Genomic DNA, 24,113 nt, shown 5'->3' on the forward strand with positions numbered 1-24,113 from the left:
GTATTAAGCCTCCGTTGGGGGACTTATAACCTTCCACCAGAAATATGTCGGTATAGGCCCTCGTCTTCCTATAGCCCCCATAGAACCGTGCCTCCTCATTTTCGGTATTTTGAGTGTTGTGGCCTTAATATCCACCCGATATGACTGAAATTTGGTGTTTAGTCTTCATATTGTTTGTGAGCATATTAAATATATATAACTCTAGTCTCTATATATGAGAAATTTCCTTTAAAAAATTTTTTTGACCGATTAGGGGTCAAAAAACGGTCAATTTTTTGTACAAAAATCGAATTTTGATTTTCGCTGTTCACAATTTTTTTAAAAATTGATATTTTTAAAATTCTCTCGTTTTAAAGCAAGACTATAAGGTACTTAATAAGCCCACAAAAATATATGATGATCGGTTCATTCGTTTTCGGGCTATAGCCAACACCGCAAAACGATTTGTTAAAAAAGGGGGTATCCTCTCAGTGAGGTGGTCGCTGAAAAAGAGATGTGACACATTCGTCTGCAAACCTCTGCAGCTGGGACCTTTATATATTTGAAGTACTCACTTTTTACTACTCATACAGCAAAAAATATCGATATACACTTTTATACAATTTTTTCCCACTCCACTCAATTTAATATTTGCTTCAGAAAATTAATAAACTTAGTAATACATGTTTGGGTAAATGTAAACACCATATGATTAATATTTACATGCAAACAAAGGTGTAGCCAAGTTTATAACATCCCAAGAGAACTTAGGAACCATTTTTGCAGCGACCGTTACTTTTAAATTTTAAATATTAACGCATAATATAATTTATTAATTTTAGAAAAAACACTCAAAAATACGTATTAACTAAAACTGTCGGATTTAAATCCTCATATAGCAAAAACTACTTCACGTATCAGTACCAAAATTCAGATTCTTCTTAATTAATATGTTTTCTATCACTCCCCATCAATAAATTTGTTCAACGAAGTATTTAGTTTTTACCATTTTTGGCCACGGTCGTGACACTGTGAGGCGTGGACCGATTGGGTCCATATTGGAACCTCATCTAAGTTTGGTAGAAATATAACGATGTGGTAAGTATGGACCAAGTCGGTTATTCCCTTCAGGAGCACACATTTTCCGAACATTTTCGAAATTTTGTGGGGGAGGTACCGGAAGGAGTGGACCGATATAACCCATCTTCCAACTTAAACTAAGTTTGGACTAAATATTGCGACCAAATCGGTTCATCCGTTCGAGAGTTATCGTGCGCACCAGCCAGCCAGACAGGCGGACGGACATTGCTAAATCGACCCCAAGTTGTCTGAAACACATTTCGTCCAAACATACTTGGGGTCTAAAACCATTATTTCGATGAGGCACATTTTGCCCGTATGAAAGTGTATATACACTCGTTAGCATAAATGCTGAGGGTATACAAATACAATTACTACTTTTTTACTTTTATTAGATCAATATCTCAGTAAGATTTTTCAAAAAAATACTCAATTCATTTGACACTTTAGTGCATTTTAAAAAATCACTAGTATATTTTGTGTCCAAAATCTTACTCGACTTCTTATATTTAAACAGGCATAACTTAACCAATTTTGCTATTTATTTAAAAGTTCTTATCATTTTTTATTCTTCTCAGATCAACCTACCGACACCCACTTAGTATATGAAAATATCTCAAACGATGTGGGAAATACACATCCACAAACAGGCAAAATTGCCCACAGGCAACGTCGGGCCACAAAAGGCACGGTGTGCCTTAACCAAATTTAAATGGAAGGTGCTTACACGTGGGAAGTTTTTGCAGATTCTGAAACTACAATGCTCATAGATGAGAAATATCAGGAAACGAAAAAATCGCCGGAGGGATTTTCAAATAAATCGTGATTTAAATTCACATTTTTAGGGGTTTTTTAGGATTTCACGATTTTGCTTGGAAACTGCAAGTCCTATGTAAATCGGTCTAAAGAAAATGTTGTAGCTGTGAAAATTCTACACAAGATTATCCTTTATCATATTTTCGTAGGTTTTACTGTTTTTCGATATCATCTTTACCACCATATTGTTGATGACTTTGAACAAACATTAATGTATGCCAAGTGGCGTATACGTAATTATTTTCCTTCCCAAAATGTTCTTCATACGCCCTTAGTCCAAAATTGTCACCCTTTGTCTTTAGCAATTCACTCAAAAATCAACTACCCAAAAACAGGCACGTACTACTATAAACAAAACTTTCCCCCATCCCGTCCCCACCCGGCAAACAGTTTTAGCAGTAATGAGCTAAATAAGGAAACACACATTCAGTAACAAAAAGTTAAAAATTGTTCTTCGTTCAATTGTTAGACAAAACGCCATGATGACTACCAATAATGAACAACCAGGACAACAGTGCATTCGGCAAACACTTTGTACAACAACAACGAAAACATATTTGTTAACTTCCAATGCAATTGTCCAGATGCGTTGCTGTTGTATTTTTTGTAGTGTTAGCAGGACACAATTTTAACCAGTTTCAATGCAACAATTGGATTGTGAATGTATACCGGCGTATGGATGATGATGTCCTGTGATGTGAAGATCAGACTTGCATTATCTGGTTAGCTACGAGTTGCCGATATACGATATAACGGAAGTATAGGTTAAAACGTAATGTTGCAGTTTTTGTCTTGATGTTTTTAAAATTGTGTCAATTGTAAACAAACGATTGCGACAATTATGTTAAGAATTTTACAACGACAAATTCTTGTTGTAGAAGCCATATTCGGAAATGTGTTTGGGAAATGTGATGGGTCCTTACATAAATTAAATACTTGCTAGATATTTTTGTTGCTATTATCTTAATAAGACATTAGATAATATTTTTTAAATTTTTTTAAATAGAAAAAAACACAAACTTTGCACTCCACCCTCATATCCATTGCTTCTATTATAGGCCAGCAAATAGGTAGTACGAGTCGTTGAATACTAAGAATTCGTGTGTCTGCGTTTGTGTGTGCGTTTGAACCCGTTTAGGACAATGATAAATGCAAATTCATTCTGTAGTACTGTTGACCATGTTGTTTGTGTTTGACATTTGCATCTACAGCTTTTTGGCGTACTATTGTCGTTGTTGTTTTGCGATAACACCACTGACGACAACGACAAAATAAGTTGGCGAAATTCATTTTAACAAAAGCCAACGAATCGGCAGGTCGAAAGCAATCACCAACGATACTTTGAAAACTGGAAACAAAAATTTGTTTAAATTTCTAAATCCACTAGGGTATTTAAAAGAGTTTCAGTTTTATAGGATATATCAAATATATATCATACAACTCTTCCGTGTATCACACAAAAAACATTCAAATAGTAAGTAGAAAAAGCGGTAACTTCGGCCGTGCCCAACTTTTTATACCCTCCACCATGAAATACTCTGATAGGTTGACACTCCAAGTGCCAAATTGGAGTAAATTGGGAGGAAAATATAGCTAAAATCCTCAAAATACCTTAAATCGGGAGCTACCGTTATATGGGGGCTATACCAAAACGTAGACCAATCTTTGAACATTTTATTGGAGAAGGTTCTAGTCCATTAAGAACCTCAAATGTCAGCTAGTTTGGTGAAAAATGTAGATAGAATCCTCAAAATGGCTTAAATTGTTATATGGGGCTATACCAAAACCATGTTCGAACTTGGCCTGCCTATGGAAAAAAAGAAACTCGGGTGCAAAATTTTAGCGTTCTATCTCAATTATTCCGGACGCTAGAGTGATTACAACAGACGGACAGACGAACATGGCTAGATCGTCTTAGAATTTTATCCTGATCAAGAATATATATACAGAAAACAGAAAATCAAACAAAATATACTAACCACACTATGATGGAGGGTATAAAAACTTCGCTTAATTAAATTATTGGTTGATGGGCATAAGCATTGTGTCTAAGGAAGAGACCCTAAGCATAGATTAAGTTCTATGATAAAGCATGTCAGACCATTCATGCCTTCATTTACCTCCTCCATGAAAGTTCACCACTTTTACGCTTAAATCAAGTCTAAGCCAACTTCTCGCATCGTATTGAAAACTTAATAGCTGATATTTCTCGTGATTTTGACTACAAACAGCTCCCAAGATATAACCCCGAACTGTGTACCTTAAGATGGTTTAAAACAAGTAAAAAAGTATCAGTCGGCTTTGCCGACAGAGATATACCCTCAGCCTGGGTTAATTGAAACACTTTTTTCACAAAAACTTATGTATTTAGGGTGTTTCATAATTTTGGTCGTATGAACCGACAAAAATGTTGATTAGGATTAAAGTTCAAAATTTTTGCGGAAAAGGTACTTAAAGGAATGGACCGACAAAAATTCAAAGTGATTCAATAGCAGGTCTTAAAGTGAACTTATCCAAAATTTTGTGTGGGAGGTACGGGATGGAGTGGACAAATATAGTCCATATTCGAACCTGATCTATATCTGGTAGATATTATGAGAATGTGTAAAGTATGGACCAAATCGGTCACTCCCATCAAGAGTTATCGTGCGCACAATTTTTCCGAATATTTTTGAACTTTTGTGGGGTAGGTACCTGAAGGAGTGGACCGATATGGCTTATCTAGGAACTTAAACTAAGTTTGGAAACAATATTACGAAGGCCAAATTTTGGCCGGAATCGGCATATCCGTTCGAGAATTATCTTGCGCTTCCACGCATAAACATGGTGTCATAGGGTTTGTTTTTCAACTTTCAGGCTATTTTTCAGGAAGTATGGACATGCCCCTGAGGAAACTTGTACCTTCGTATAGGGGGCAGTGAATACAAGATGTTACAACAAAAACCAAGATTCGTGAGCAGGCCCTAAACTGAACTTTTCAGAAATTTTGTGTGGGAGGTACTCGAAGGAGTTTACCGATTGAGTCCATATTGGAACCTCAACTAAGTCTGATAGAAATTTCATAATGTGCAAAGTAATGACCAAATCGGTTACTTCCTTCTAGAGTTATCGTACGCACAAATTTTCCGAACATTTTCGAACTTTTGTGGGGGAGGTACCGAAAGGAGTGGATCGATATAATCCATCTTTGAACTTGAACTAAGTTTGGACAAAATATTACGAAAGTAAAATTTTGGACGGAATCGGCAGATCCGTTCGAGAGTTATCTTGCGCTCCAACCACTACACACGGTGTCATAGGTTTTTTTATAACTTTCAGGCTATTTCCTCAGGAAGTATGGACTTGCCCCTAATGAAACTTACAGTGTCGTATAGAGGACAGCGAATACAACTTGGGTAAACAAAAATCAAAGCGATTCGAGACCAGGTCCTAAAAGTGAACTTTTCCGAAATTTTGTGTGGGAGGTACCCGATGGAGTGGACAGATTGAGTCCATATTGGAACCTCATCTAAGTTTGGTAGAAATTACACGATGTGCAAAGTATGGACCAAATCGGTTATTCCCTTCAAGAGTTATCGTGCGCACAAGTTTTGCGACGGTTTTTGATTATTTGTGGGGGAGGTACCTGAAGGAGTGGACCTATATGGCCCATCTTCGAACTTAAATCGAATCTGGACAAAATATGTCGATATCCAAAATTTGAACCGAATCGATTGATCCGTTCGAGAGTTATCGTGCGCACCAGCCAGCCAGACGGACAGACAGACAGACGGACAGACAGACAGACAGACAGACAGACAGACAGACAGACAGACGGACGGACGGACATCTACTCGAAATTGTCTGAAACGGATATCGTACAAACATACACAGGCACATTTTTGGTCGTATCAAAGTGTAAATACCCTCAGTATTTAGGCCGGATTTTTTATGCGATGCCGGATTTTTTTATTCGGCACCCTTCTAAAGTGTTTAGTTTTGTTAGATTTTTAGATTGCCAAAGTTTGAGCACAATCCGAATAATGTTAAAACGTGCCACTGGGGCCTCAAAGTTTCCACAGTAATTTGTATGGGGCCAAAGGTGAATTTTCAATAAATTGATTTAAAGCCCACATTTATTGTGCAATCGAAGAGAAAATTTTACCAGTTCATTGCTGTGGCTAGAAAAAATCCTACCAAAAATTTATGTAAATCTATTACAACCTCTGCATTAATTACTCCCCCACAAAAGTATGAAATTATGGCTTAAGAGAAGTTTTGATACCCTCAGCATTTATGCTAACGAGGGTATATAAACTTTCATACGGGCAAAATGTGTCTCATCGAAATAATGGTTTTAGACCAGGCCTGCTCAAGGTGCGCACCTGAGCTGTCGGTGTGTGTCAATTTTCTCACACACACAATTTAAAAAGAGAGCTTTTGTTTTTGTTTTGAATATTTTCAAAATTAAAAATCAGTCTCTATTGAAAATTCAATGAGGAAGGTTCTGTTTTCGAATTTGTCTATGAATTTATATGCGTACACTGAAAAAATGAATGAAGATACTGAATACGAATTTTTATTTGCCTAAAATTTTTACGGCAAATTAGAGTGTTTGGTTTGTCAACGCACTTTGGTTTGTCACGAACTTGATTTGCAACAAATTATAACATCAACAGTCACATTTGGTCAAAATAAAATAATTATTCTACTCTATATTTTGAAATATAAAATAAAAAAAAACTGTTACGATATTTCTCACAGTATACAGAGAGACAAAGGAAAATTGAAATTTGTGTATTTCAAAACCAACACAATTACAAAATGTGTTGTATGTGTCTGAGCAGGCTTGTTTTAGACCCCAAGTTATGTTTGGAACGAAATGTGTTTCAGACCATATGGAATCGGTTTAGCAATGTACGTCCGTCTGTCTGTCTGGCTGGCTGGTGCACACGATAAATCTCGAACGGATGAACCGATTTGGTCCAAAATTTGGCTCTCGCAATATTTTGTCCAAACTTAGTTTAAGTTCGAAGATGGGTTTATATCGGTCCACTCCTTTCGGTACCTCCCCCATAAATGTTCGAAAATGTTCGGAAAATTTGTGCGCACGATAACTCTTGAAGGGAGTAACCGATTGGTTCATACTTTGCACATCGTGAAATTTCTACCAAACATAGATGAGGTTCTATTGTGGACTCAATCGGTAACTCCTTCGAGTACCTCCCACAGAAAATTTCGGGAAGTTCATTTAAGGACCTGCTCTCGAATCGCATTGGTTTTTGTTGTAACATCTTGTATTCACTGTCCCCTATACGAAGGTACAAGTTTCCTCAGGGGCAAGTCCATACTTACTGAAAAAATAGCCTGAAAGTTGAAAACAAACCCTATGACACCATGTTTATGGGTGGAAGCGCACGATAACTCTCCAACGGATCTGCTGAATTGGGTCCAACATTTGGCCTTTGTAATATTTTGTCCAAACATAGTTTAAGTTCGAACATAAGCAATATCGGTCCACTCCTTCAGGTACCTACCCCACAAAAGTTCAAAAATATTTGGAAAAATTGTGCGCACGATAACTCTTGATGGGAGTGACCGATGTGGTCCATACTTTACACATTCTCATAATATCTACCAGATATAGATCAGGTTCGAATATGGACTATATTTGTCCACTCCACCTCGTACCTCCCACACAAAATTTTGGATAAGTTCACTTTAAGACTGCTATTGAATCACTTTGATTTTGTTGAAGCAACTTACATTCGCTGCCTCAATTACGATGGTAAAATTTGTTAAAGGGGCAAGTCCATACTTCTTGAGAAAACAGCCCGAAGGGTGTTAAAATCCCCAATGGCACCCCCATGGTCTATGTCGGTCCATTCCTTTAAGTACCTTTTCCGCAACATTTTGAACTTTAATGCTAATCAACATTGTGAAACCCCCTAAATACATAAGTTTTTCGTGAAAAAATTGTTTCAATTTGCACAGGCTGAGGGTATACCTCTGTCGGCAAAGCCGACTGATACTTTTTTACTTGTTCTTTAATTATTTTTATTTTAACTTTTAGTTAATAATTTTTTTGACCACTGAGAAGTTCATAACTAAATTACAGTCAATTTAGGCGGAAATGTAGATAAAAACTTTAAATTGCCTGAAATCGGGTGGTATCGTTATATGGGGGCTACACCAAAACCTGACCATTATCCACAATTTTGGTGGGGAAGTTTTTGTACAATTGGGAACTCCAAAAGACAAAATCCTTAAACACCTGAAATCGGGTGGTACCGCTATATAGGGTATGTATTTTTTATCCAAATCTGAAACGTGTGCAAAGTTCCAGTTCGATTGGTCAACTGCAACTGTGGTAAAAATGAGTTACTAAATTTTAACTAAATCGAGTAATATCGCTGTATGGGGCTATAAGAAAAAATGGACCCATATTGGTTTTGGTTTCATATTCATGTATTGTCATCCAAGTCTGAAAAGTGTGCAAAGTTCCCAGTTCGATTGGTCAACTGCAATGGTGTTAAAAATGAGTTACTAGATTTGAACTAAACAGACAGGAACCAATGTAAGTTAAACAAGTAAGAAAAGCGTTAAGTTCGGTCGTGCCGAACTTTTTATACCCTCCCACCACAAATTTCAGCCATTTCGGTGGATTAATGTGGCCACACCTTCAAAATACCGAAATGCGGAAGGTACCGTTCTATGGGGGCTATATGATGGCGTGGACCTATACCTAAAAATTTCCTGGGGGAAAGTTTTATACGCCTAAAGAAGACTAAATATCAAATTTCAGCCATCTCGGTGTGATAATGAGGCTAAAACGTTTCAAAATATCGAAATCGGGAGATATTGTATTATGGGGGCTATATCAACACGTGGACCTATATAAACATTTTATGGTAGAAATGTTTCTTAGCCTCTGGAAACACAAAATACAAAGTTACAACCGATTCTTCGGTCAAATGGGTGTAATACATTCAAAATATATTCAAATGACGCGTACTTTATAAGGGGCATTATGTGGGGGCTATACCAAAACGTGGACCTATAAAACCCAACTTTGGTAGGAATGTTTTCTGGCCTCTGAAGATACAAAATACCAATTACAACCAATTCTGTGGTCAAATGGGTCTATACATTCAAAATATATTAAAATGACGCGTACTTTATATGGGGCCTTATATGGGGGCTATACCAAAACGTGGACCTATATAACCCAACTTTGGTAGGAATATTTTTTGGCCTCTGGAGACACAAAGTACCAAATTACAACCAATTCGGTGGTAAAATGGGCCAAATATCTTAAAAATTCCTTAAACGACGACGCGTCACGCGTCATTTTGTATGGGGGCTATACGAAAGCGTGGACCTACATAGCCCGCTTGCAATACCAAAAGTCCTACGTAAAAATAACATATTTTCCCAAATTCATCAACCTACGTCAATCCGTTCGGACGCTAGAGTGATTTCCACAGACGGACAGACGGACAGACGGACGGACATGGCTATATCGATGTAGAATTGCACGCTGATCAAGAATATATATACTTTGTGGGGTCTACAATGATTATTTCGAGTAGTTACAAACGTAGTGACAAACTTAATATACCCCATCCTATGGTGGAGGGTATAAAAACACACTGCAAAAATTTTCAAATACAATATGTCATGTTTTATTTAGAGATTAGGAAAATAATTACTAAGCTATACTTTGATATTAACGAAAAAGAACTCGATAACTGTCAGTTTTAATGGCCAGTGTGCACTATGCTTAAGCCCTCAATTGTTCGTCCTGGAATTTATCATGTAAATTCAATCAATACTGTTACTTGGTACTTTTCGCCCCTACATCACCTCTTTGCGACCATTGCATAATCCGTCAACGATGTAATATAATTGACAATTTAAATGGAAAAAAAAATAAAAGCCAAACATCACTTAAATGCAAACATTAAAAGTATTGCAACAAATAAAATGCCACAAATTAAAAAAATTAAATCCCCAATTTTTTTTTATAACTTATAAAAATACAATGATGCACTTTGATTTCATAATTCATTTATGTTTTTAATCTTTCTTCTTTTCATATTTAGCAACAATTTTAATAGCCTTAATTTTTTGTTTTGTTTTTTTTTTTCATTTTGCGTTAAAAATATAAAAAATATTTTTATTATTAAATTTTAAGCGCACAATTTAAAACCGTTACAACCAAACAAAAATGCACCATAAATATCTATGTATATGTATGTGTTGTTTGTTATTATGTGTTGATTATTATTATGATATTTAAATATAGGTATTCATTTATGAATGTATCTACTACGATAGAATAATACTTTAATAGTTGTTTGTATATACATACATACATACATACATACATACATACATACATACATACATTTAGTGAAATATCAAACAACGATATTTTGTTCATTTATAAAATGCATGTTAAATGATTTAATATATAATATCAAACAAACAAATTACTATATTGCATGATTACAAATTGAAATAAATATGAATACAACAATAAAGTAATATATAAATTATAAACAATAATTTGTGATGTGATTTAATAATACATACCGTATATTAAATTACATTTAAGAGGAAATAAATTTTGAAAAGGGCTTAATTATAACGTGATATACATACATATAGTCGTTTACAGTGAAAGAATCAAACAAACATAAGGGGAAGCATTGCAAATTATGATTCGCATTCATATGAAGTGCTTATAGATCCACGCCTTCATATGAAGTCCTTATAGATCAACACCTTTATATCAAGTCCTTATAGATCCACGCCTTCATATGAAGTCCTTATAGATCCACGCTTTCATATGAAGTCCTTATAGCTCCATGGCTTCATATGAAGTCCTTATAGATCCACGCCTTCATATGAAGTCCTTATAGATCCACGCCTTCATATGAAGTCCTTATAGATCCACGCCTTCACATGAAGTCCTTATAGATCCACGCCTTCACATGAAGTCCTTATTGATCCACGCCTTCATATGAAGTCCTTATTGATCCACGCCTTCATATGAAGTCCTTATATATCCATGCCTTCATATGAAGTCCTTATAGATCCACGCCTTCATATGAAGTCCTTATAGATACACCCCTTCATAGGGAATTCCCTTCAGATCCACGCCTTCATATGAAGTCCTTAGAGACCAACGCCTTCATATGAAGTCCTTAGAGATCCACGTCTTCATATGAAGTCCTTATAGATCCACGCCTTCATATGAGGTCCTTATAGATCCACGCCTTCATATGAAGTCCTTATAGATCCACGCCTTCATATGAAGGCCTTATAGATCCACGACATTCATATGAAGTTCTTATAGATCCACGCCTTCATATGAAGTCCTTATAGATCCACGCCTTCATATGAAGTCCTTATAGATCCACGCCTTCGTATGAAGTCCTTATAGATCCACGCCTTCATATGAAGTCCTTATAGATCCACGCCTTCGTATGAAGGCCTTATAGATCCACGTCTTCATATGAAGTCCTTATAGATCCATGCCTTCATATGAAGTCCTTATAGATCCACGCCTTCATATGAAGTCTTTATAGATCCACGCCTTCATTTGAAGTCCTTATAGATCCACCCTTAATATGAAGTCCTTATAGATTCACGCCTTCATATGAAGTCCTTATAGATCCCGCCTTCATATGAAGTCCTTATAGATCCACGCCTTCATATGAAGTCCTTATAGATCCACGCCTTCATATGAAGTCCTTATAGATCCACGCCTTCATATGAAGTCCTTATAGATCCATGCCTTCATATGAAGTCCTTATAGATCCACGCCTTCATATGAAGTCCTTATAGATCCACGCCTTCATATGAAGTCCTTATAGATCCACGCCTTCATATGAAGTCCTTATGAATCCACGTCTTCATATGAAGTCCTTATAGATCCACGCCTTCATATGAAGTCCTTATAGATCCACGCCTTCATATGAAGTCCTTATAGATCCATGGCTTCATATGAAGTCCTTATAGATCCATGGCTTCATATGAAGTCCTTATAGATCCATGGCTTCATATGAAATCTTTACAGATCCATGGCTTCATATGAAGTCCTTAGAGATCCCACGCCTTTATACGAGTCCTTATAGCTCCATGGCTTCTTAATAGTCCTTTTAGCTCCAACGCTTCATTTGAAGTCCTTAGAGATCCACGCCTTTATACGAAGTCCTTATAGATCCACGCCTTCATATGAAGTCCTATAGATCCACGCCTTCATATGAAGTCCTTACAGATCCACGCCTTCATATGAAGTCCTTACAGATCCACGCCTTCATATGAAGTCCTAATAGACCCACGCCTTCATATGAAGTCCTTATAGATCCACGCCTTCATATGAAGTCCCTTATAGATCCACGCCTTTATATGAAGTCCTTATAGATCCACGCCTTCATATGAAGTCCTTATAGATCCACGCCTTCATATGAAGTCCTTATAGATCCACGCCTTCATATGAAGTCCTTATAGATCCACGCCTTCATATGAAGTCCTTATAGATCCACGCCTTCATATGAAGTCCTTATAGATCCACGCCTTCATATGAAGTCCTTATAGACCACGACTTCATATGAAGTCCTTATAGATCCACAGCCTTCATATGAAGTCCTTATAGATCCACGACTTCATATGAAGTCCTTATAGATCCACGCCTTCATATGAAGGCCTTATAGATCCACGCCTTCATATGAAGGCCTTATAGATCCACGACTTCATATGAAGGCCTTATAGATCCACGACTTCATATGAAGTTCTTATAGATCCACGCCTTCATATGAAGTCCTCATAGATCCACGCCTTCGTATGAAGTCCTTATAGATCCACGCCTTCATATGAAGTCCTTAAAGATCCACGCCTTCATATGAAGTCCTTATAGATCCACGCCTTCGTATGAAAGGCCTTATAGATCCACGTCTTCATATGAAGTCCTTATAGATCCATGCCTTCATATGAAGTCCTTATAGATCCACGCCTTCATATGAAGTCTTTATAGATCCACGCCTTCATTTGAAGTCCTTTATAGATCCACCCCTAATATGAAGTCCTTATAGATTCACGCCTTCATATGAAGTCCTTATAGATCCACGCCTTCATATGAAGTCCTTATAGATCCACGCCTTCATATGAAGTCCTTATAGATCCACGCCTTCATATGAAGTCCTTATAGATCCACGCCTTCATATGAAGTCCTTCCAGCTCCGTGGCTTCTTTGAAGTCCTTCCAGCTCCATGGCTTCGTATGAAGTATTTATAGCTCCCATGGCTTCGTATGAAGTCTTTATAGCTCCATGACTTCATATGATGTCATTATAACTCGTGGCTTCATAACTCCATGGTTTCATATTAAGTCCTTATGAATATTTCATATGATGTCGTTATAGCTCCGAGGTTTCTTATGAAGTCCTTATGGAGCCATGATTTTTAATGTTGTCCTTTACCTCCATGGCTTCATATGAAATCTTTATAGCCTCACGAATTTATATGATGTCCTTATAGCTCCATGACTTCATATAAAGCCCTTATAGCTCCATGGTTTCATATGAAGACCTTATAGCTTCATGGCTTCTTAAGAAGTCCTTATAGATCCACGCCTTCATATGAAGTCCTTATAGATACACGCCTTCATATGAAGTCCTATAGATCCACGCTTTCATATGAAGTCCTTATAAATATACGCCTTTATATAAAGTCCTTATAGATCCACGCCTTCATATGAAGTCCTTATAGCTCCATGAGTCATATTAAATCCTTATAGTTCCAGGCTTCCTATGTAGTCCTTATGGCTCCATGGGTTCATATGATGTCCTAATAGCTCCATGTCTTCAAATGAAGTCCTTACAGATCCACGCCTTCATATGAACTCCTTGGAGACCCACGATTTCAAATAAGGTCCTTGAAGAGTCACGTCTCAAAATTTTAGTCCTTTTAAGTCCATAGAGATTACTATGCATGTTATATATTAAAGTATGTAGTTGTAAAGAGCACCTAGTTATGCACCAAAATATATAATTTTTTATGTAATTTTTTAAATTCCAAAATTTATTTTTCTTTGTCCTATCAAAATAAGAAAATCTTGTTTAGTTTGAATCCTGAAAAATATATTTTTAGTTTTTCCTTTTGAATGAATGTATTTTTGTGTAAAATAAAACTCCATGATGAGTGGTAACAATAAACTTTATTAATCAAATATTCTTTTTTCTTACAAAATATCCTTTTTTCTCTCTCCCACAAATATAACGCCCATGTGCATAATTGTTCCTGGTGGTCATCATTGGACAACATTTGGGCTTTTATTGCAAATGGGATAAAACAAATCACAACAATTCCTCTAATTGCTGTTTCGATATCCCGGCATTGATATCCATCTGCAATAACGACAACGAATGGCTGGAATTAACTAAAACCGATACAAAACGAACAAAAACAACCCATTGAATACTGAAATGCTAAACCTTGGCCTGGAACAAACAAACGAACCAACAATCGACAACAAAATCCTTTACAAAAAACCCAAAATAATCGATGATGATGTTGGATGGCTGGTTGGTTGGTGGTGGACAAAAACTGAATCTGAAAATCGCGGTGGATGACATCAAATTCCAAAACCAAAACAAAAATCCTGATCGGGCTTTAAATGGAAATGGCATCTCACATAACGGCCTGACAATGATATTTGACCACTAACACTAACAATGACTTTGTGTTCTGTGTGTTGGTCGGTCATTTGTTTGGTTTCTGTTGTTTTTTCTTCCTTTTTTTCCACCACACACACACATGAAACAAAACAAAAACCATGTGTTCTGATGAATGGTGTCATCATGCATTGTCAATGGAATAACTAACGTCTGCTGGATTTCCTTTATTCTGTTCTGTCTTTATTCCCTTAAATTTTTGGTTTTCCTTTGCCCCAAAAAATCGATTTTCTAACTTTCAACAACAACAACAACGGAAATTGCTAAATAAACGTTGATTACGAAAAAACGCTTGCCTCAACCAACTACTGCTCGCCTTGTGATAATGGTCATAATCATGATTGGTGATGGTGGCAATGCGACAATGATGACTTCACTGAACTGCACTGAAAATGTCATGTTGATTGCCACAAAACAAAATTCTTCCTCCGACAACAACACGAACAACATCTTTGGCTAACTGTGTGTTGGCCACGCAAACCAACTGCGGATGCTGTCATTGGAATTTTTCGCCGGTTTGGACAACTTGGAAACAAAAACACATCAAAATGCAATTTGAAAACATCTGGCAAATCGTTAAAAACTCTTGGCAAACAAAAATCGAAACTCTAACGGACATTATTGGTTGGACACCAAATGAAAAACTCACACAAAACGCTGATACTTCGACAACTGGTCTGGGTCACCAACCAAAAACGCCAAATGTCAACAACAATGCAAAAAACTCAAACTTTTGGCTTTTATGTCCTGCATCTACGTCATCATTATTAACGCAATGCTATCTTTTTCTTCATCATCACCACCACCAATACCTGAAATTATCATCATCACCATCTTCCTGTCTTTGACAACAACCGACACTGTGTCTGTCCTCACATAACGATATTTCAACCTTTCGTTGATTTTTCAACACGTCTCATTGGTTTCAACTTCCGTTCCTTCTACTTTCTAAAAAATTCTCGCCCAATCCCATGCCTATCCCATCCACCCACTTTCCTTATTGTGTGGCCTGCACTCACACTGGCTATCACTTTAAATTGTCATCGAACATGCTGCTACTCGTGTTTTTGTTGTTGCTGCCGCTGCTTTTGTCGGCATGTTTCTTCTTGGAAAAAAACACTTTAGGTTGCCTGGATTAAAGCCGATGCCAAAGCAATTTTGGCCATACATGAACATGTGATAACCAACAATGATCGGTTATCCGGTTACCCACAATGATTACAATACCTGGACGTTGAATATACGCAATGTAAAAATGGAAGATGCCGGCAAATATATGTGTCAGGTCAACACGGATCCATATGAAAATGCAGGTAAGTTTTAAAAGCAAATATATGTATTAAAAATAAGAAGTCATTGTAAGTCCTGGCTTTAAAAAGAAGTCCTAATAAGTGCAGGCCTTCAGAAGAAGTCCATACATATCCAGGCTACCATAAGTAAATCTTATAAGTCCACGCCTTCATAAGAAGTCCTTATAATTTCAAACCTACACATATAGTCCTTATAAGTCCAGGCCTTCATAGGAAGTCCTTACAAGTCAATGCCTTCTAAGAAGTTCTATAAATCAATACCTTAATATGAAATCCTTAGTCCAAACTTCCATAGGTACTCGTATAAGCCAATGACTTCATAAGTACTCTTTATAAGTTCAGTCTTCTTAGGAAGACCACGTCTTCTTAGGAAGACCACGTCTTCTTAGGAAGACCACGTCTTCTTAGGAAGACACGTCTTCTTAGCAAGACCACGTCTTCTTAGCAAGACCACGTCTTCTTAGGAAGACCACGTCTTCTTAGGAAGACCACGTCTTCTTAGGAAGACCACGTCTTCTTCTTAGGATGACCACGTCTTCTTCTTAGGAAGACCACGTCTTCTTCTTAGGAAGACCACGTCTTCTTCTTAGGAAGACTGCGACTTCTTAAGAAGACTGCGACTTCTTAAGAAGACTGCGACTTCTTAAGAAGACTGCGACTTCTTAAGAAGACCACATTTTCTTAGGAAGACCACATTTTCTTAAGAAGACCACATTTTCTTAGGAAGACCACATTTTCTTAAGAAGACCACGTCTTCTTAGGAAGACCACATTTTCTTAGGAAGACCACGTCTTCTTAGGAAGACCACTCTTCTTAGGAAGACCACGTCTTCTTAGGAAGACCACGTCTTCTTAGGAAGACCACGTCTTCTTAGGAAGACCACGTCTTCTTAGGAAGACCACGTCTTCTTAGGAAGACCACGTCTTCTTAGGAAGACCACGTCTTCTTAGGAAGACCACGTCTTCTTAGGAAGACCACGTCTCTTAGGAAGAACCACGTCTTCTTTGGAAGAACCACGTCTTCTTAGGAAGACCACGTCTTCTTAGGAAGACCACGTCTTCTTAGGAAGACCACGTCTTCTTAGGAAGACCACATTATCTTGGGAAGACCACGTCTTCTTAGGATCATTTACTAGGAACACATGGCCTTGTCTTCCTAGTAAATGATCACACCTTCTTAGGAAGAAGGTCATGTCTTCATAGGAAATGATCACATCTTCATAGGAAGAAGGCCATGTCTTCCTAGGAAATGATTATATCTTCATGGAAAATATCATATCTTCTTGAAAAGACCACATCTTTGTCTTAGGAAGACCACGTCTTCTTACGAAGACCACGTCTTCTTAGGAAGACCACGTCTTCTTAGGAAGACCACGTCTTCTTAGGAAGACCACGTCTTCTTAGGAAGACCACGTCTTCTTAGGAAGACCACGTCTTCTTAGGAAGACCACGTCTTCTTAGGAAGACCACGTCTTCGTAGGAAGACACGTCTTCTTAGGAAGACCACGTCTTCTTAGGAAGACCACGTCTTCTTAGGAAGACCACGTCTTCTTAGGAAGACCAAGTCTTCTTAGGAAGACCAAGTCTTCTTAGGAAAGACCACGTCTTCTTAGGAAGACCACGTCTTCTTAGGAAAACCACGTCTTCTTAGGAAACCACGTCTTCTTAGGAAGACCACGTCTTCTTAGGATACACGTCTTCTTAGGAAGACCACGTCTTCTTAGGAAGACCACGTCTTCTTAGGAAGACCACGTCTTCTTAGGAAGACCACGTCTTCGTAGGAAGACCACGTCTTCTTAGGAAGACCACGTCTTCTTAGGAAGACCACGTCTTCTTATGAAGACCACGTCTTCTTATGAAGACCACGTCTTCTTATGAAGACCACGTCTTCTTATGAAGACCACGTCTTCTTATGAAGACCACGTCTTCTTATGAAGACCACGTCTTCTTTTGAAGACCACGTCTTCTTATGAAAAAGACCACGTCTTCTTCATAGGGAAAGGACCACGTCTTCTTCATAGGAAAAAATACCACGTCTTCTTCATAGGAAAAAGACCACGTCTTCTTCATAGAAAAAGACCACGTCTTCTTCATAGGAAAAGACCACGTCTCCTTCATAGGAAAAAGAACCACGTATCCTTCATAGGAAAAAGACCACGTCTTCTTCATATTAAAAAGACCACGTCTTCTTCATAGGAAAAAGACAACGTCTTCTTCATAGGAAACCAGTCTTCTTATGTGAAGAAGACCACGTCTGTATAGGAAGAAGGTCACGTCACGTCTTCTTATAGGAGGAAGACCACGTTTTCTTATAGGAAAAATACCCCCGTCTTAATAGGAAATGGACCTCGTCTTCATAGGAAGAATACTACGTCTTTATAGGAAGAAGACCCTGTCTTCTTATGCAGACAACATTTTCTTGTTTTCCCCATACCACCTCCCTTTCTTCACAACAATAGAATGTTTAACAATATTGTCATCCTTTAGTCTCCTTTGGTATTCTTTTGTCCTCTTCGAGTATTTCCATATTTACTCGTACCAACACAAAGTGTGTCCTTTTACAAATTTACATATCCTGATTTTTTTCTCTACACTTTGTGCCTTTTCTTTGCTCTCTATTCGGTCGATGTTTCCTTTACAAAGCAAAGCACCAGACAAACTAATCAGATTATGTCTGGTTATGACAAAAACAAAATTTGTTTTAAAAATGTGGTATTATCTGAAATTTACATTGTTGACTTTTTGCCCAAGGATAGCCAAGGATTTTAAAAGGATTTCATCAATAGAAAATAATTGGTTTTAAAAGGTGATAGCTTTTTAGTACAAGCCAATACAAAATACAAATATGTATTTATGGATTATGTGGTCTAATAAAATGGTTAAAGTGTTTGTGAAGGGATTACAGGATATTTATTAAAGTGTAAATATTATTGAATTTTCTTTAAAGGTGGGAGAATTTTAAAAAGCGGTAATTCCTTGTAATTTTTATTGTTTTATCATTCACAAGGCATTCCAAAGCAATTAAGCATTCATCAGTTTAAATATTGGATTGGGATAATTTTAGGTATTTTTATTAGTGTGTCCTGCATACATTTTGTGCAGAAGGAGGTCTTTGACATGTGTTATTACCGGGATGTAACCTGACGTAGCGTTGTTATTCTTATTAAGATAAATAGAACCTGGTCTAAACCTGGTCTTGAAGTCTTTTTAGAAGATCGAAAAACGAAGAAGAGAAGCAACGTGTCTTCTCAACAAATTTCGTCGACAGAAGATTCTGTTGAAGTGTTCAAAGAAACATGTTTTGGTGTTGTCTCAATCGGAGTGGAAAAAGTGGAAAAATTGGTCTGATCACATGAAAAAGTGTATAAATCACTACTTAAGAAAACAATAAAACTATTTTTGATGGTTTTCATTGTTTGGCCAGAAACTTCTCTAGTCCCCTCGTATTCTCAAAGAAGACCAGCAAGTCTTTTTGTTGGATGTAGCGGGTCTTTTAAAAAAAGATCAGACCTTTCATTCCAAGAAGACCAGAGAATATCATAAAATATCAGTAGGTCGTCTAATAGGGGACCAAAAGGTCTTCCCATAGAACTTCAAATGTCTTCTCATAGAAGGCCAGAAGCTTTTCTCATAGAATATCACCTGGCCTTTAAAAAGAAGACCAGAAGATATTCTCCGTTGAAGACCAGTAGGGCTTTCTCATAGAAGGAAGTCTCAGAGAAGACGAAAAACATCTACTCTCATTAGAAAACACAGTGTGTCTTAGAAGACCAGTATGGTCTTCTCAAAGAAAGCCAGAAGAAATACCGATAGAAGACCAGTAGTGGGATTCTCTAAAGCATTTTTTATACCCTCAGAATTTAAGCTAAAGAGGGTATTTACACTTTGATACGACCAAAAATGTGCATCATCGAAAGATGGTTTTAGACCCCAAGTATGTTTGTACGATATCCGTTTCAGACAATTTTGAGTAGATCTAGCAATGTCCGTCCGTCTGTCTGTCTGGCTGGCTGGTGCGCACGATAACTCTCGAACGGATCAATCGATTCGGTTCAAATTTTGGGTATCGAAATATTTTGTCCAGATTCGATTTAAGTTCGAAGATGGGCCATATTGGTCCACTCCTTCAGGTACCTCCCCCACAAATGTTCAAAAATGGTCGCAAACTTGTGCGCACGATAATTCTTGAAGGGAGTAACCGATATGGTCTATACTTTGTATATCGTAAACATTCTACAAGAGGAAGCTGAGGTTCCAATATGGGCTCAATCGGCCCACACTTTCGAGTTGTCAACATTGTTGCTATCGGTAGGCCTTAGCAACAACTTATTTGTAGTTCCTAACATACCGGCAATTTCGTAATTACAGAAATTATAAGCATTTCAATTTACCGATTTTTGTCGGTAACTAAAAAAGGCGTTAAGAGGATCCCATTACAGAACGTGTTTCCATAGTAGACTTCATAGTCGACCAATTGGTCATCGCATAGAAGACGTGTTGGCCTTCTTATAGACGATGAGAAGAAAGACAGAAAAGTGTTATCGTAGAAGGCTATTTTTAAAGTAAGTCTCTTGTAGGACACACCACTTGGACTTCGCATAGAAGAACCTAAAGCCTCTCCATAGAAAAACAAGAAGGACTTCTCTTAGTAGGCAGAAGTTCCTCTCGTAAAAGGTCTTTGTCGCATTATGAAAGATCTGTTTGTATAAGAGGCCTTATAAATATATAAATAAATAGTTTATATTTATATAATTTAATTTATCTGCCATCAAATATTTATGAGGGTCACTAGAAAACTATCTGGTCTAGGCAACACGCAGTGTCGCCAGGCGTCATTTGACATTTTTTTGGAAGTTTAACAGTTTTTAGCCTAAGTGTACTCAGGACAGTTTGACATACCACCATGTGTTGGGTTGTTTACAGTGTCTTGATTGAGACACCTCCAAAACATTGTTTTTGAACGCTTTTGAAGCATCTTCTGGCGATTGCTTTTTTCGAGCTCATACGCATACTTCCCATGATTCATCACCTGGATCCATGTCTTAAACGTCTTTTGAAACATCGCTGTCGTACTTTTTTCGAAATTTCTTGCACCGATAAACACGGAATCCGGCGAGAAAAGCCCCATTTTTGCCGGAAAGTGTTCATGCAATATCAAAAAGTAGTTGGTGGAATAAATGATCTAAGATGCCTCTATCTCACGGTACATAACATGGTGATCTTGGCACAACTCTCACGAATTTCGTTTTTTTTGGGGAGTGTCGGCCACGATTGAATTAACTAAACCGGTTTTTTTAGCGACATACAAAGACTTGATTTGATCTATGCAATCTTGCAGTGATTACCCACGTCGAAAGGTGTGAAAAATTATCGAACGAAAATGTTCACAAATAAATTCCATTTTTTCCAAAGTGATTTTTTCAACTCACTGTAAACAACCCAATACATTGTCGTACGTCAAACTGTCCTGAGTACGGCTAGGCTAAAAATTGTCAAACTTCCCAAAAAATGTCAAATGATCGCCAGGCATCACTGCATGTTGTCTAGGCCAGATAGTTTTCTAGTAACCCTCGTATGAACCCCCAAATTTATTTATAAATATGAACTCATCCATGTTTACATAGCCTAATAAAATGTATAATTTAAACATTATTTATCCTCTTCCTCCCAAACAAATTGTTACAATATGTCATCATATTCTCTTATCAAATTAAGCTCCTCCCGTTAAAATTTATTTAAATTCTCAAATTTGAATTTCATATTTACAAAATTTATATGAAAATCCGACTAGCAGTCAGACGGACCATGAAAGGCAAATAAAGTGGCATAGAATAAAACAAAGAATATGAAGAACAGACAACAAAATCAACAAAGCCATGCATATTTTTCTCCCATAGACTACAATTTACACTGCAACAGAAAGGGCAAATATTTCCACATATTTATTCATATGTGGAACAAGTGTCTCATCCGCTTTTTTGCCATTCTCATGAATACGCTGAGTATGTTTTTATTTGAGTTAAAACAAAAAAAAAACAGCAACGAATGAAAAAACGCACAAAAACCAGAACAAAATGTGAAATGAAGTGAACTCTTGAAATTCAGCTCAATTTCAAAATAAATACCCGGCACAGATATGAAAGATATGGAGTGACATTAAGAGGTACACAAAAGGCAAAAGAGCTAAAAGCAGCCAGGACATATGGCCAAGGAAAAAAAAAATGGGCATGTGTATGGGAATTCTGCAGGGGCGTTGGGAAAAAAGAAATATGGACTTCCTTTTCTAAATGACGTGTTCAAGGATTTTTGGTTCTTCTAAAATGTGTTTGTGCATCCTTTCTTTCAGAAAGGGACTGCAGATGCAGCCTTTATTTCAGAAAGGCACTATAGATGCACCCTTTATTTCAGAAAGGCACTATAGAAAAGGACTGTAGATGCACCCTTTATTTCAGAACGGCACTATAGATGCACCCTCTATTTCATTTCCCTTTCTTTCCGAAAGGGACTATATTTACACCCTTTCTTTCCGAAAGAGACTATAGATGCACCCTTTCTTTCCAAAAGAGACTATAGATGCACCTTTTCTTTCCGAAAGAGACTATGGGTGCACATTTTCTTTTCGAAAGAGACTATAGATGCACCCTTTCTTTCCGAAAGAGACTATAGATGCACCCTTTCTTCCCAAAAGAGACTATAGATGCACCCTTTCTTTCCGAAAGGGACTATAGATACACCCTTTCTTTCCGAAAGGGACTATAGATGCACCCTTTATTTCCAAAAGAGACTATAGATGCAACCTTTCTTTCCGAAAGGGGCTATAGATGCACCCTTTCTTCCCAAAAGAGACTATAGATGCACCCTTTCTTTCCGAAAGGGACTATAGATACACCCTTTCTTTCCGAAAGGGACTATAGATGCACCCTTTCTTTCCGAAAGAGACTATAGATGCACCTTTTCTTCCCAAAAGAGACTATAGATGCACCCTTTCTTCCCAAAAGAGACTATAGATGCACCCTTTCTTTCCGAAAGGTACTATAGATACACCCTTTCTTTCCGAAAGGGACTATAGATGCACCCTTTATTTCCAAAAGAGACTATAGATGCAACCTTTCTTTCCGAAAGGGGCTATAGATGCACCCTTTCTTCCCAAAAGAGACTATAGCTGCACCCTTTCTTCCCAAAAGAGACTATAGATGCACCCTTTCTTTCCGAAAGGGACTATAGATACATCCTTTCTTTCCGAAAGGGACTATAGATGCACCCTTTATTTCCAAAAGAGACTATAGATGCAACCTTTCCTTCCGAAAGGGGCTATAGATGCACCCTTTCTTCCCAAAAGAGACTATAGATGCACCCTTTCTTTCCGAAAGGGACTATAGATGCACCCTTTCTTTCCGAAAGGGACTATAGATACACCCTTTCTTTCCGAAAGGCACTATAGGTGCACCTTTTCTTTCCGAAAGAGACTATAGATGCACCCTTTCTTTCCGAAAGAGACTATAGATGCACCCTTTCTTCCCAAAAGAGACTATAGATGCACCCTTTCTTTCCGAAAGGGACTATAGATACACCCTTTCTTTCCGAAAGGGACTATAGATGCACCCTTTCTATCCCAAAGGAGACTATGGATGAACCCTTTCTTTCCGAAAGAGACTATAGATGCACCTTTCTTTCCGAAAGAGACTATAGATGTACCCATTTCCTTTCGAAAGGGACTATAGATGCACCCTTTCATTCCGAAAGAGACTATAGATGCACACTTTCTTTCCGAAATGGACTATAGATGCACCCTGTCCTTGTTAAGGGACTATAGATGCACCCTGTCCTTGTTAAGGGACTATAGATGCACCCTTTCTTTCCGAAAGAGACTATAGATGCACCCTTTCTTTCCGAAAGAGACTATAGATGCACCCTTTCTTTCCGAAAGGGATTAAAGATGCACCCTTTCTTTCCGAAAGGGATTAAAGATGCACCCTTTCTTTCCGAAAGGGATTAAAGATGCACCCTTTCTTTCCGAAAGGGATTAAAGATGCACCCTTTCTTTCCGAAAGGGATTAAAGATGCACCCTTTCTTTCCGAAAGGGATTAAAGATGCACCCTTTCTTTCCGAAAGGGATTAAAGATGCACCCTTTCTTTCCGAAAGGGATTAAAGATGCACACTTTCTTTCCGAAAGGGATTAAAGATGCACCCTTTCTTTCCGAAAGGG

General features: G+C 37.6%; 1 pseudogene; it reads left to right on the plus strand.

Annotated features, from left to right (window-relative positions):
* LOC141398444 (uncharacterized) overlaps positions 1 to 24,113 on the plus strand; it is a 266,339-nt pseudogene that overhangs the window by 160,202 nt on the left and 82,024 nt on the right.

This window comes from Musca autumnalis, unplaced genomic scaffold, assembly GCF_047663935.1.
Source record: "Musca autumnalis isolate F117 unplaced genomic scaffold, ASM4766393v1 scaffold_3, whole genome shotgun sequence".
Classification (NCBI taxonomy): Eukaryota; Metazoa; Arthropoda; class Insecta; order Diptera; family Muscidae; genus Musca; species Musca autumnalis.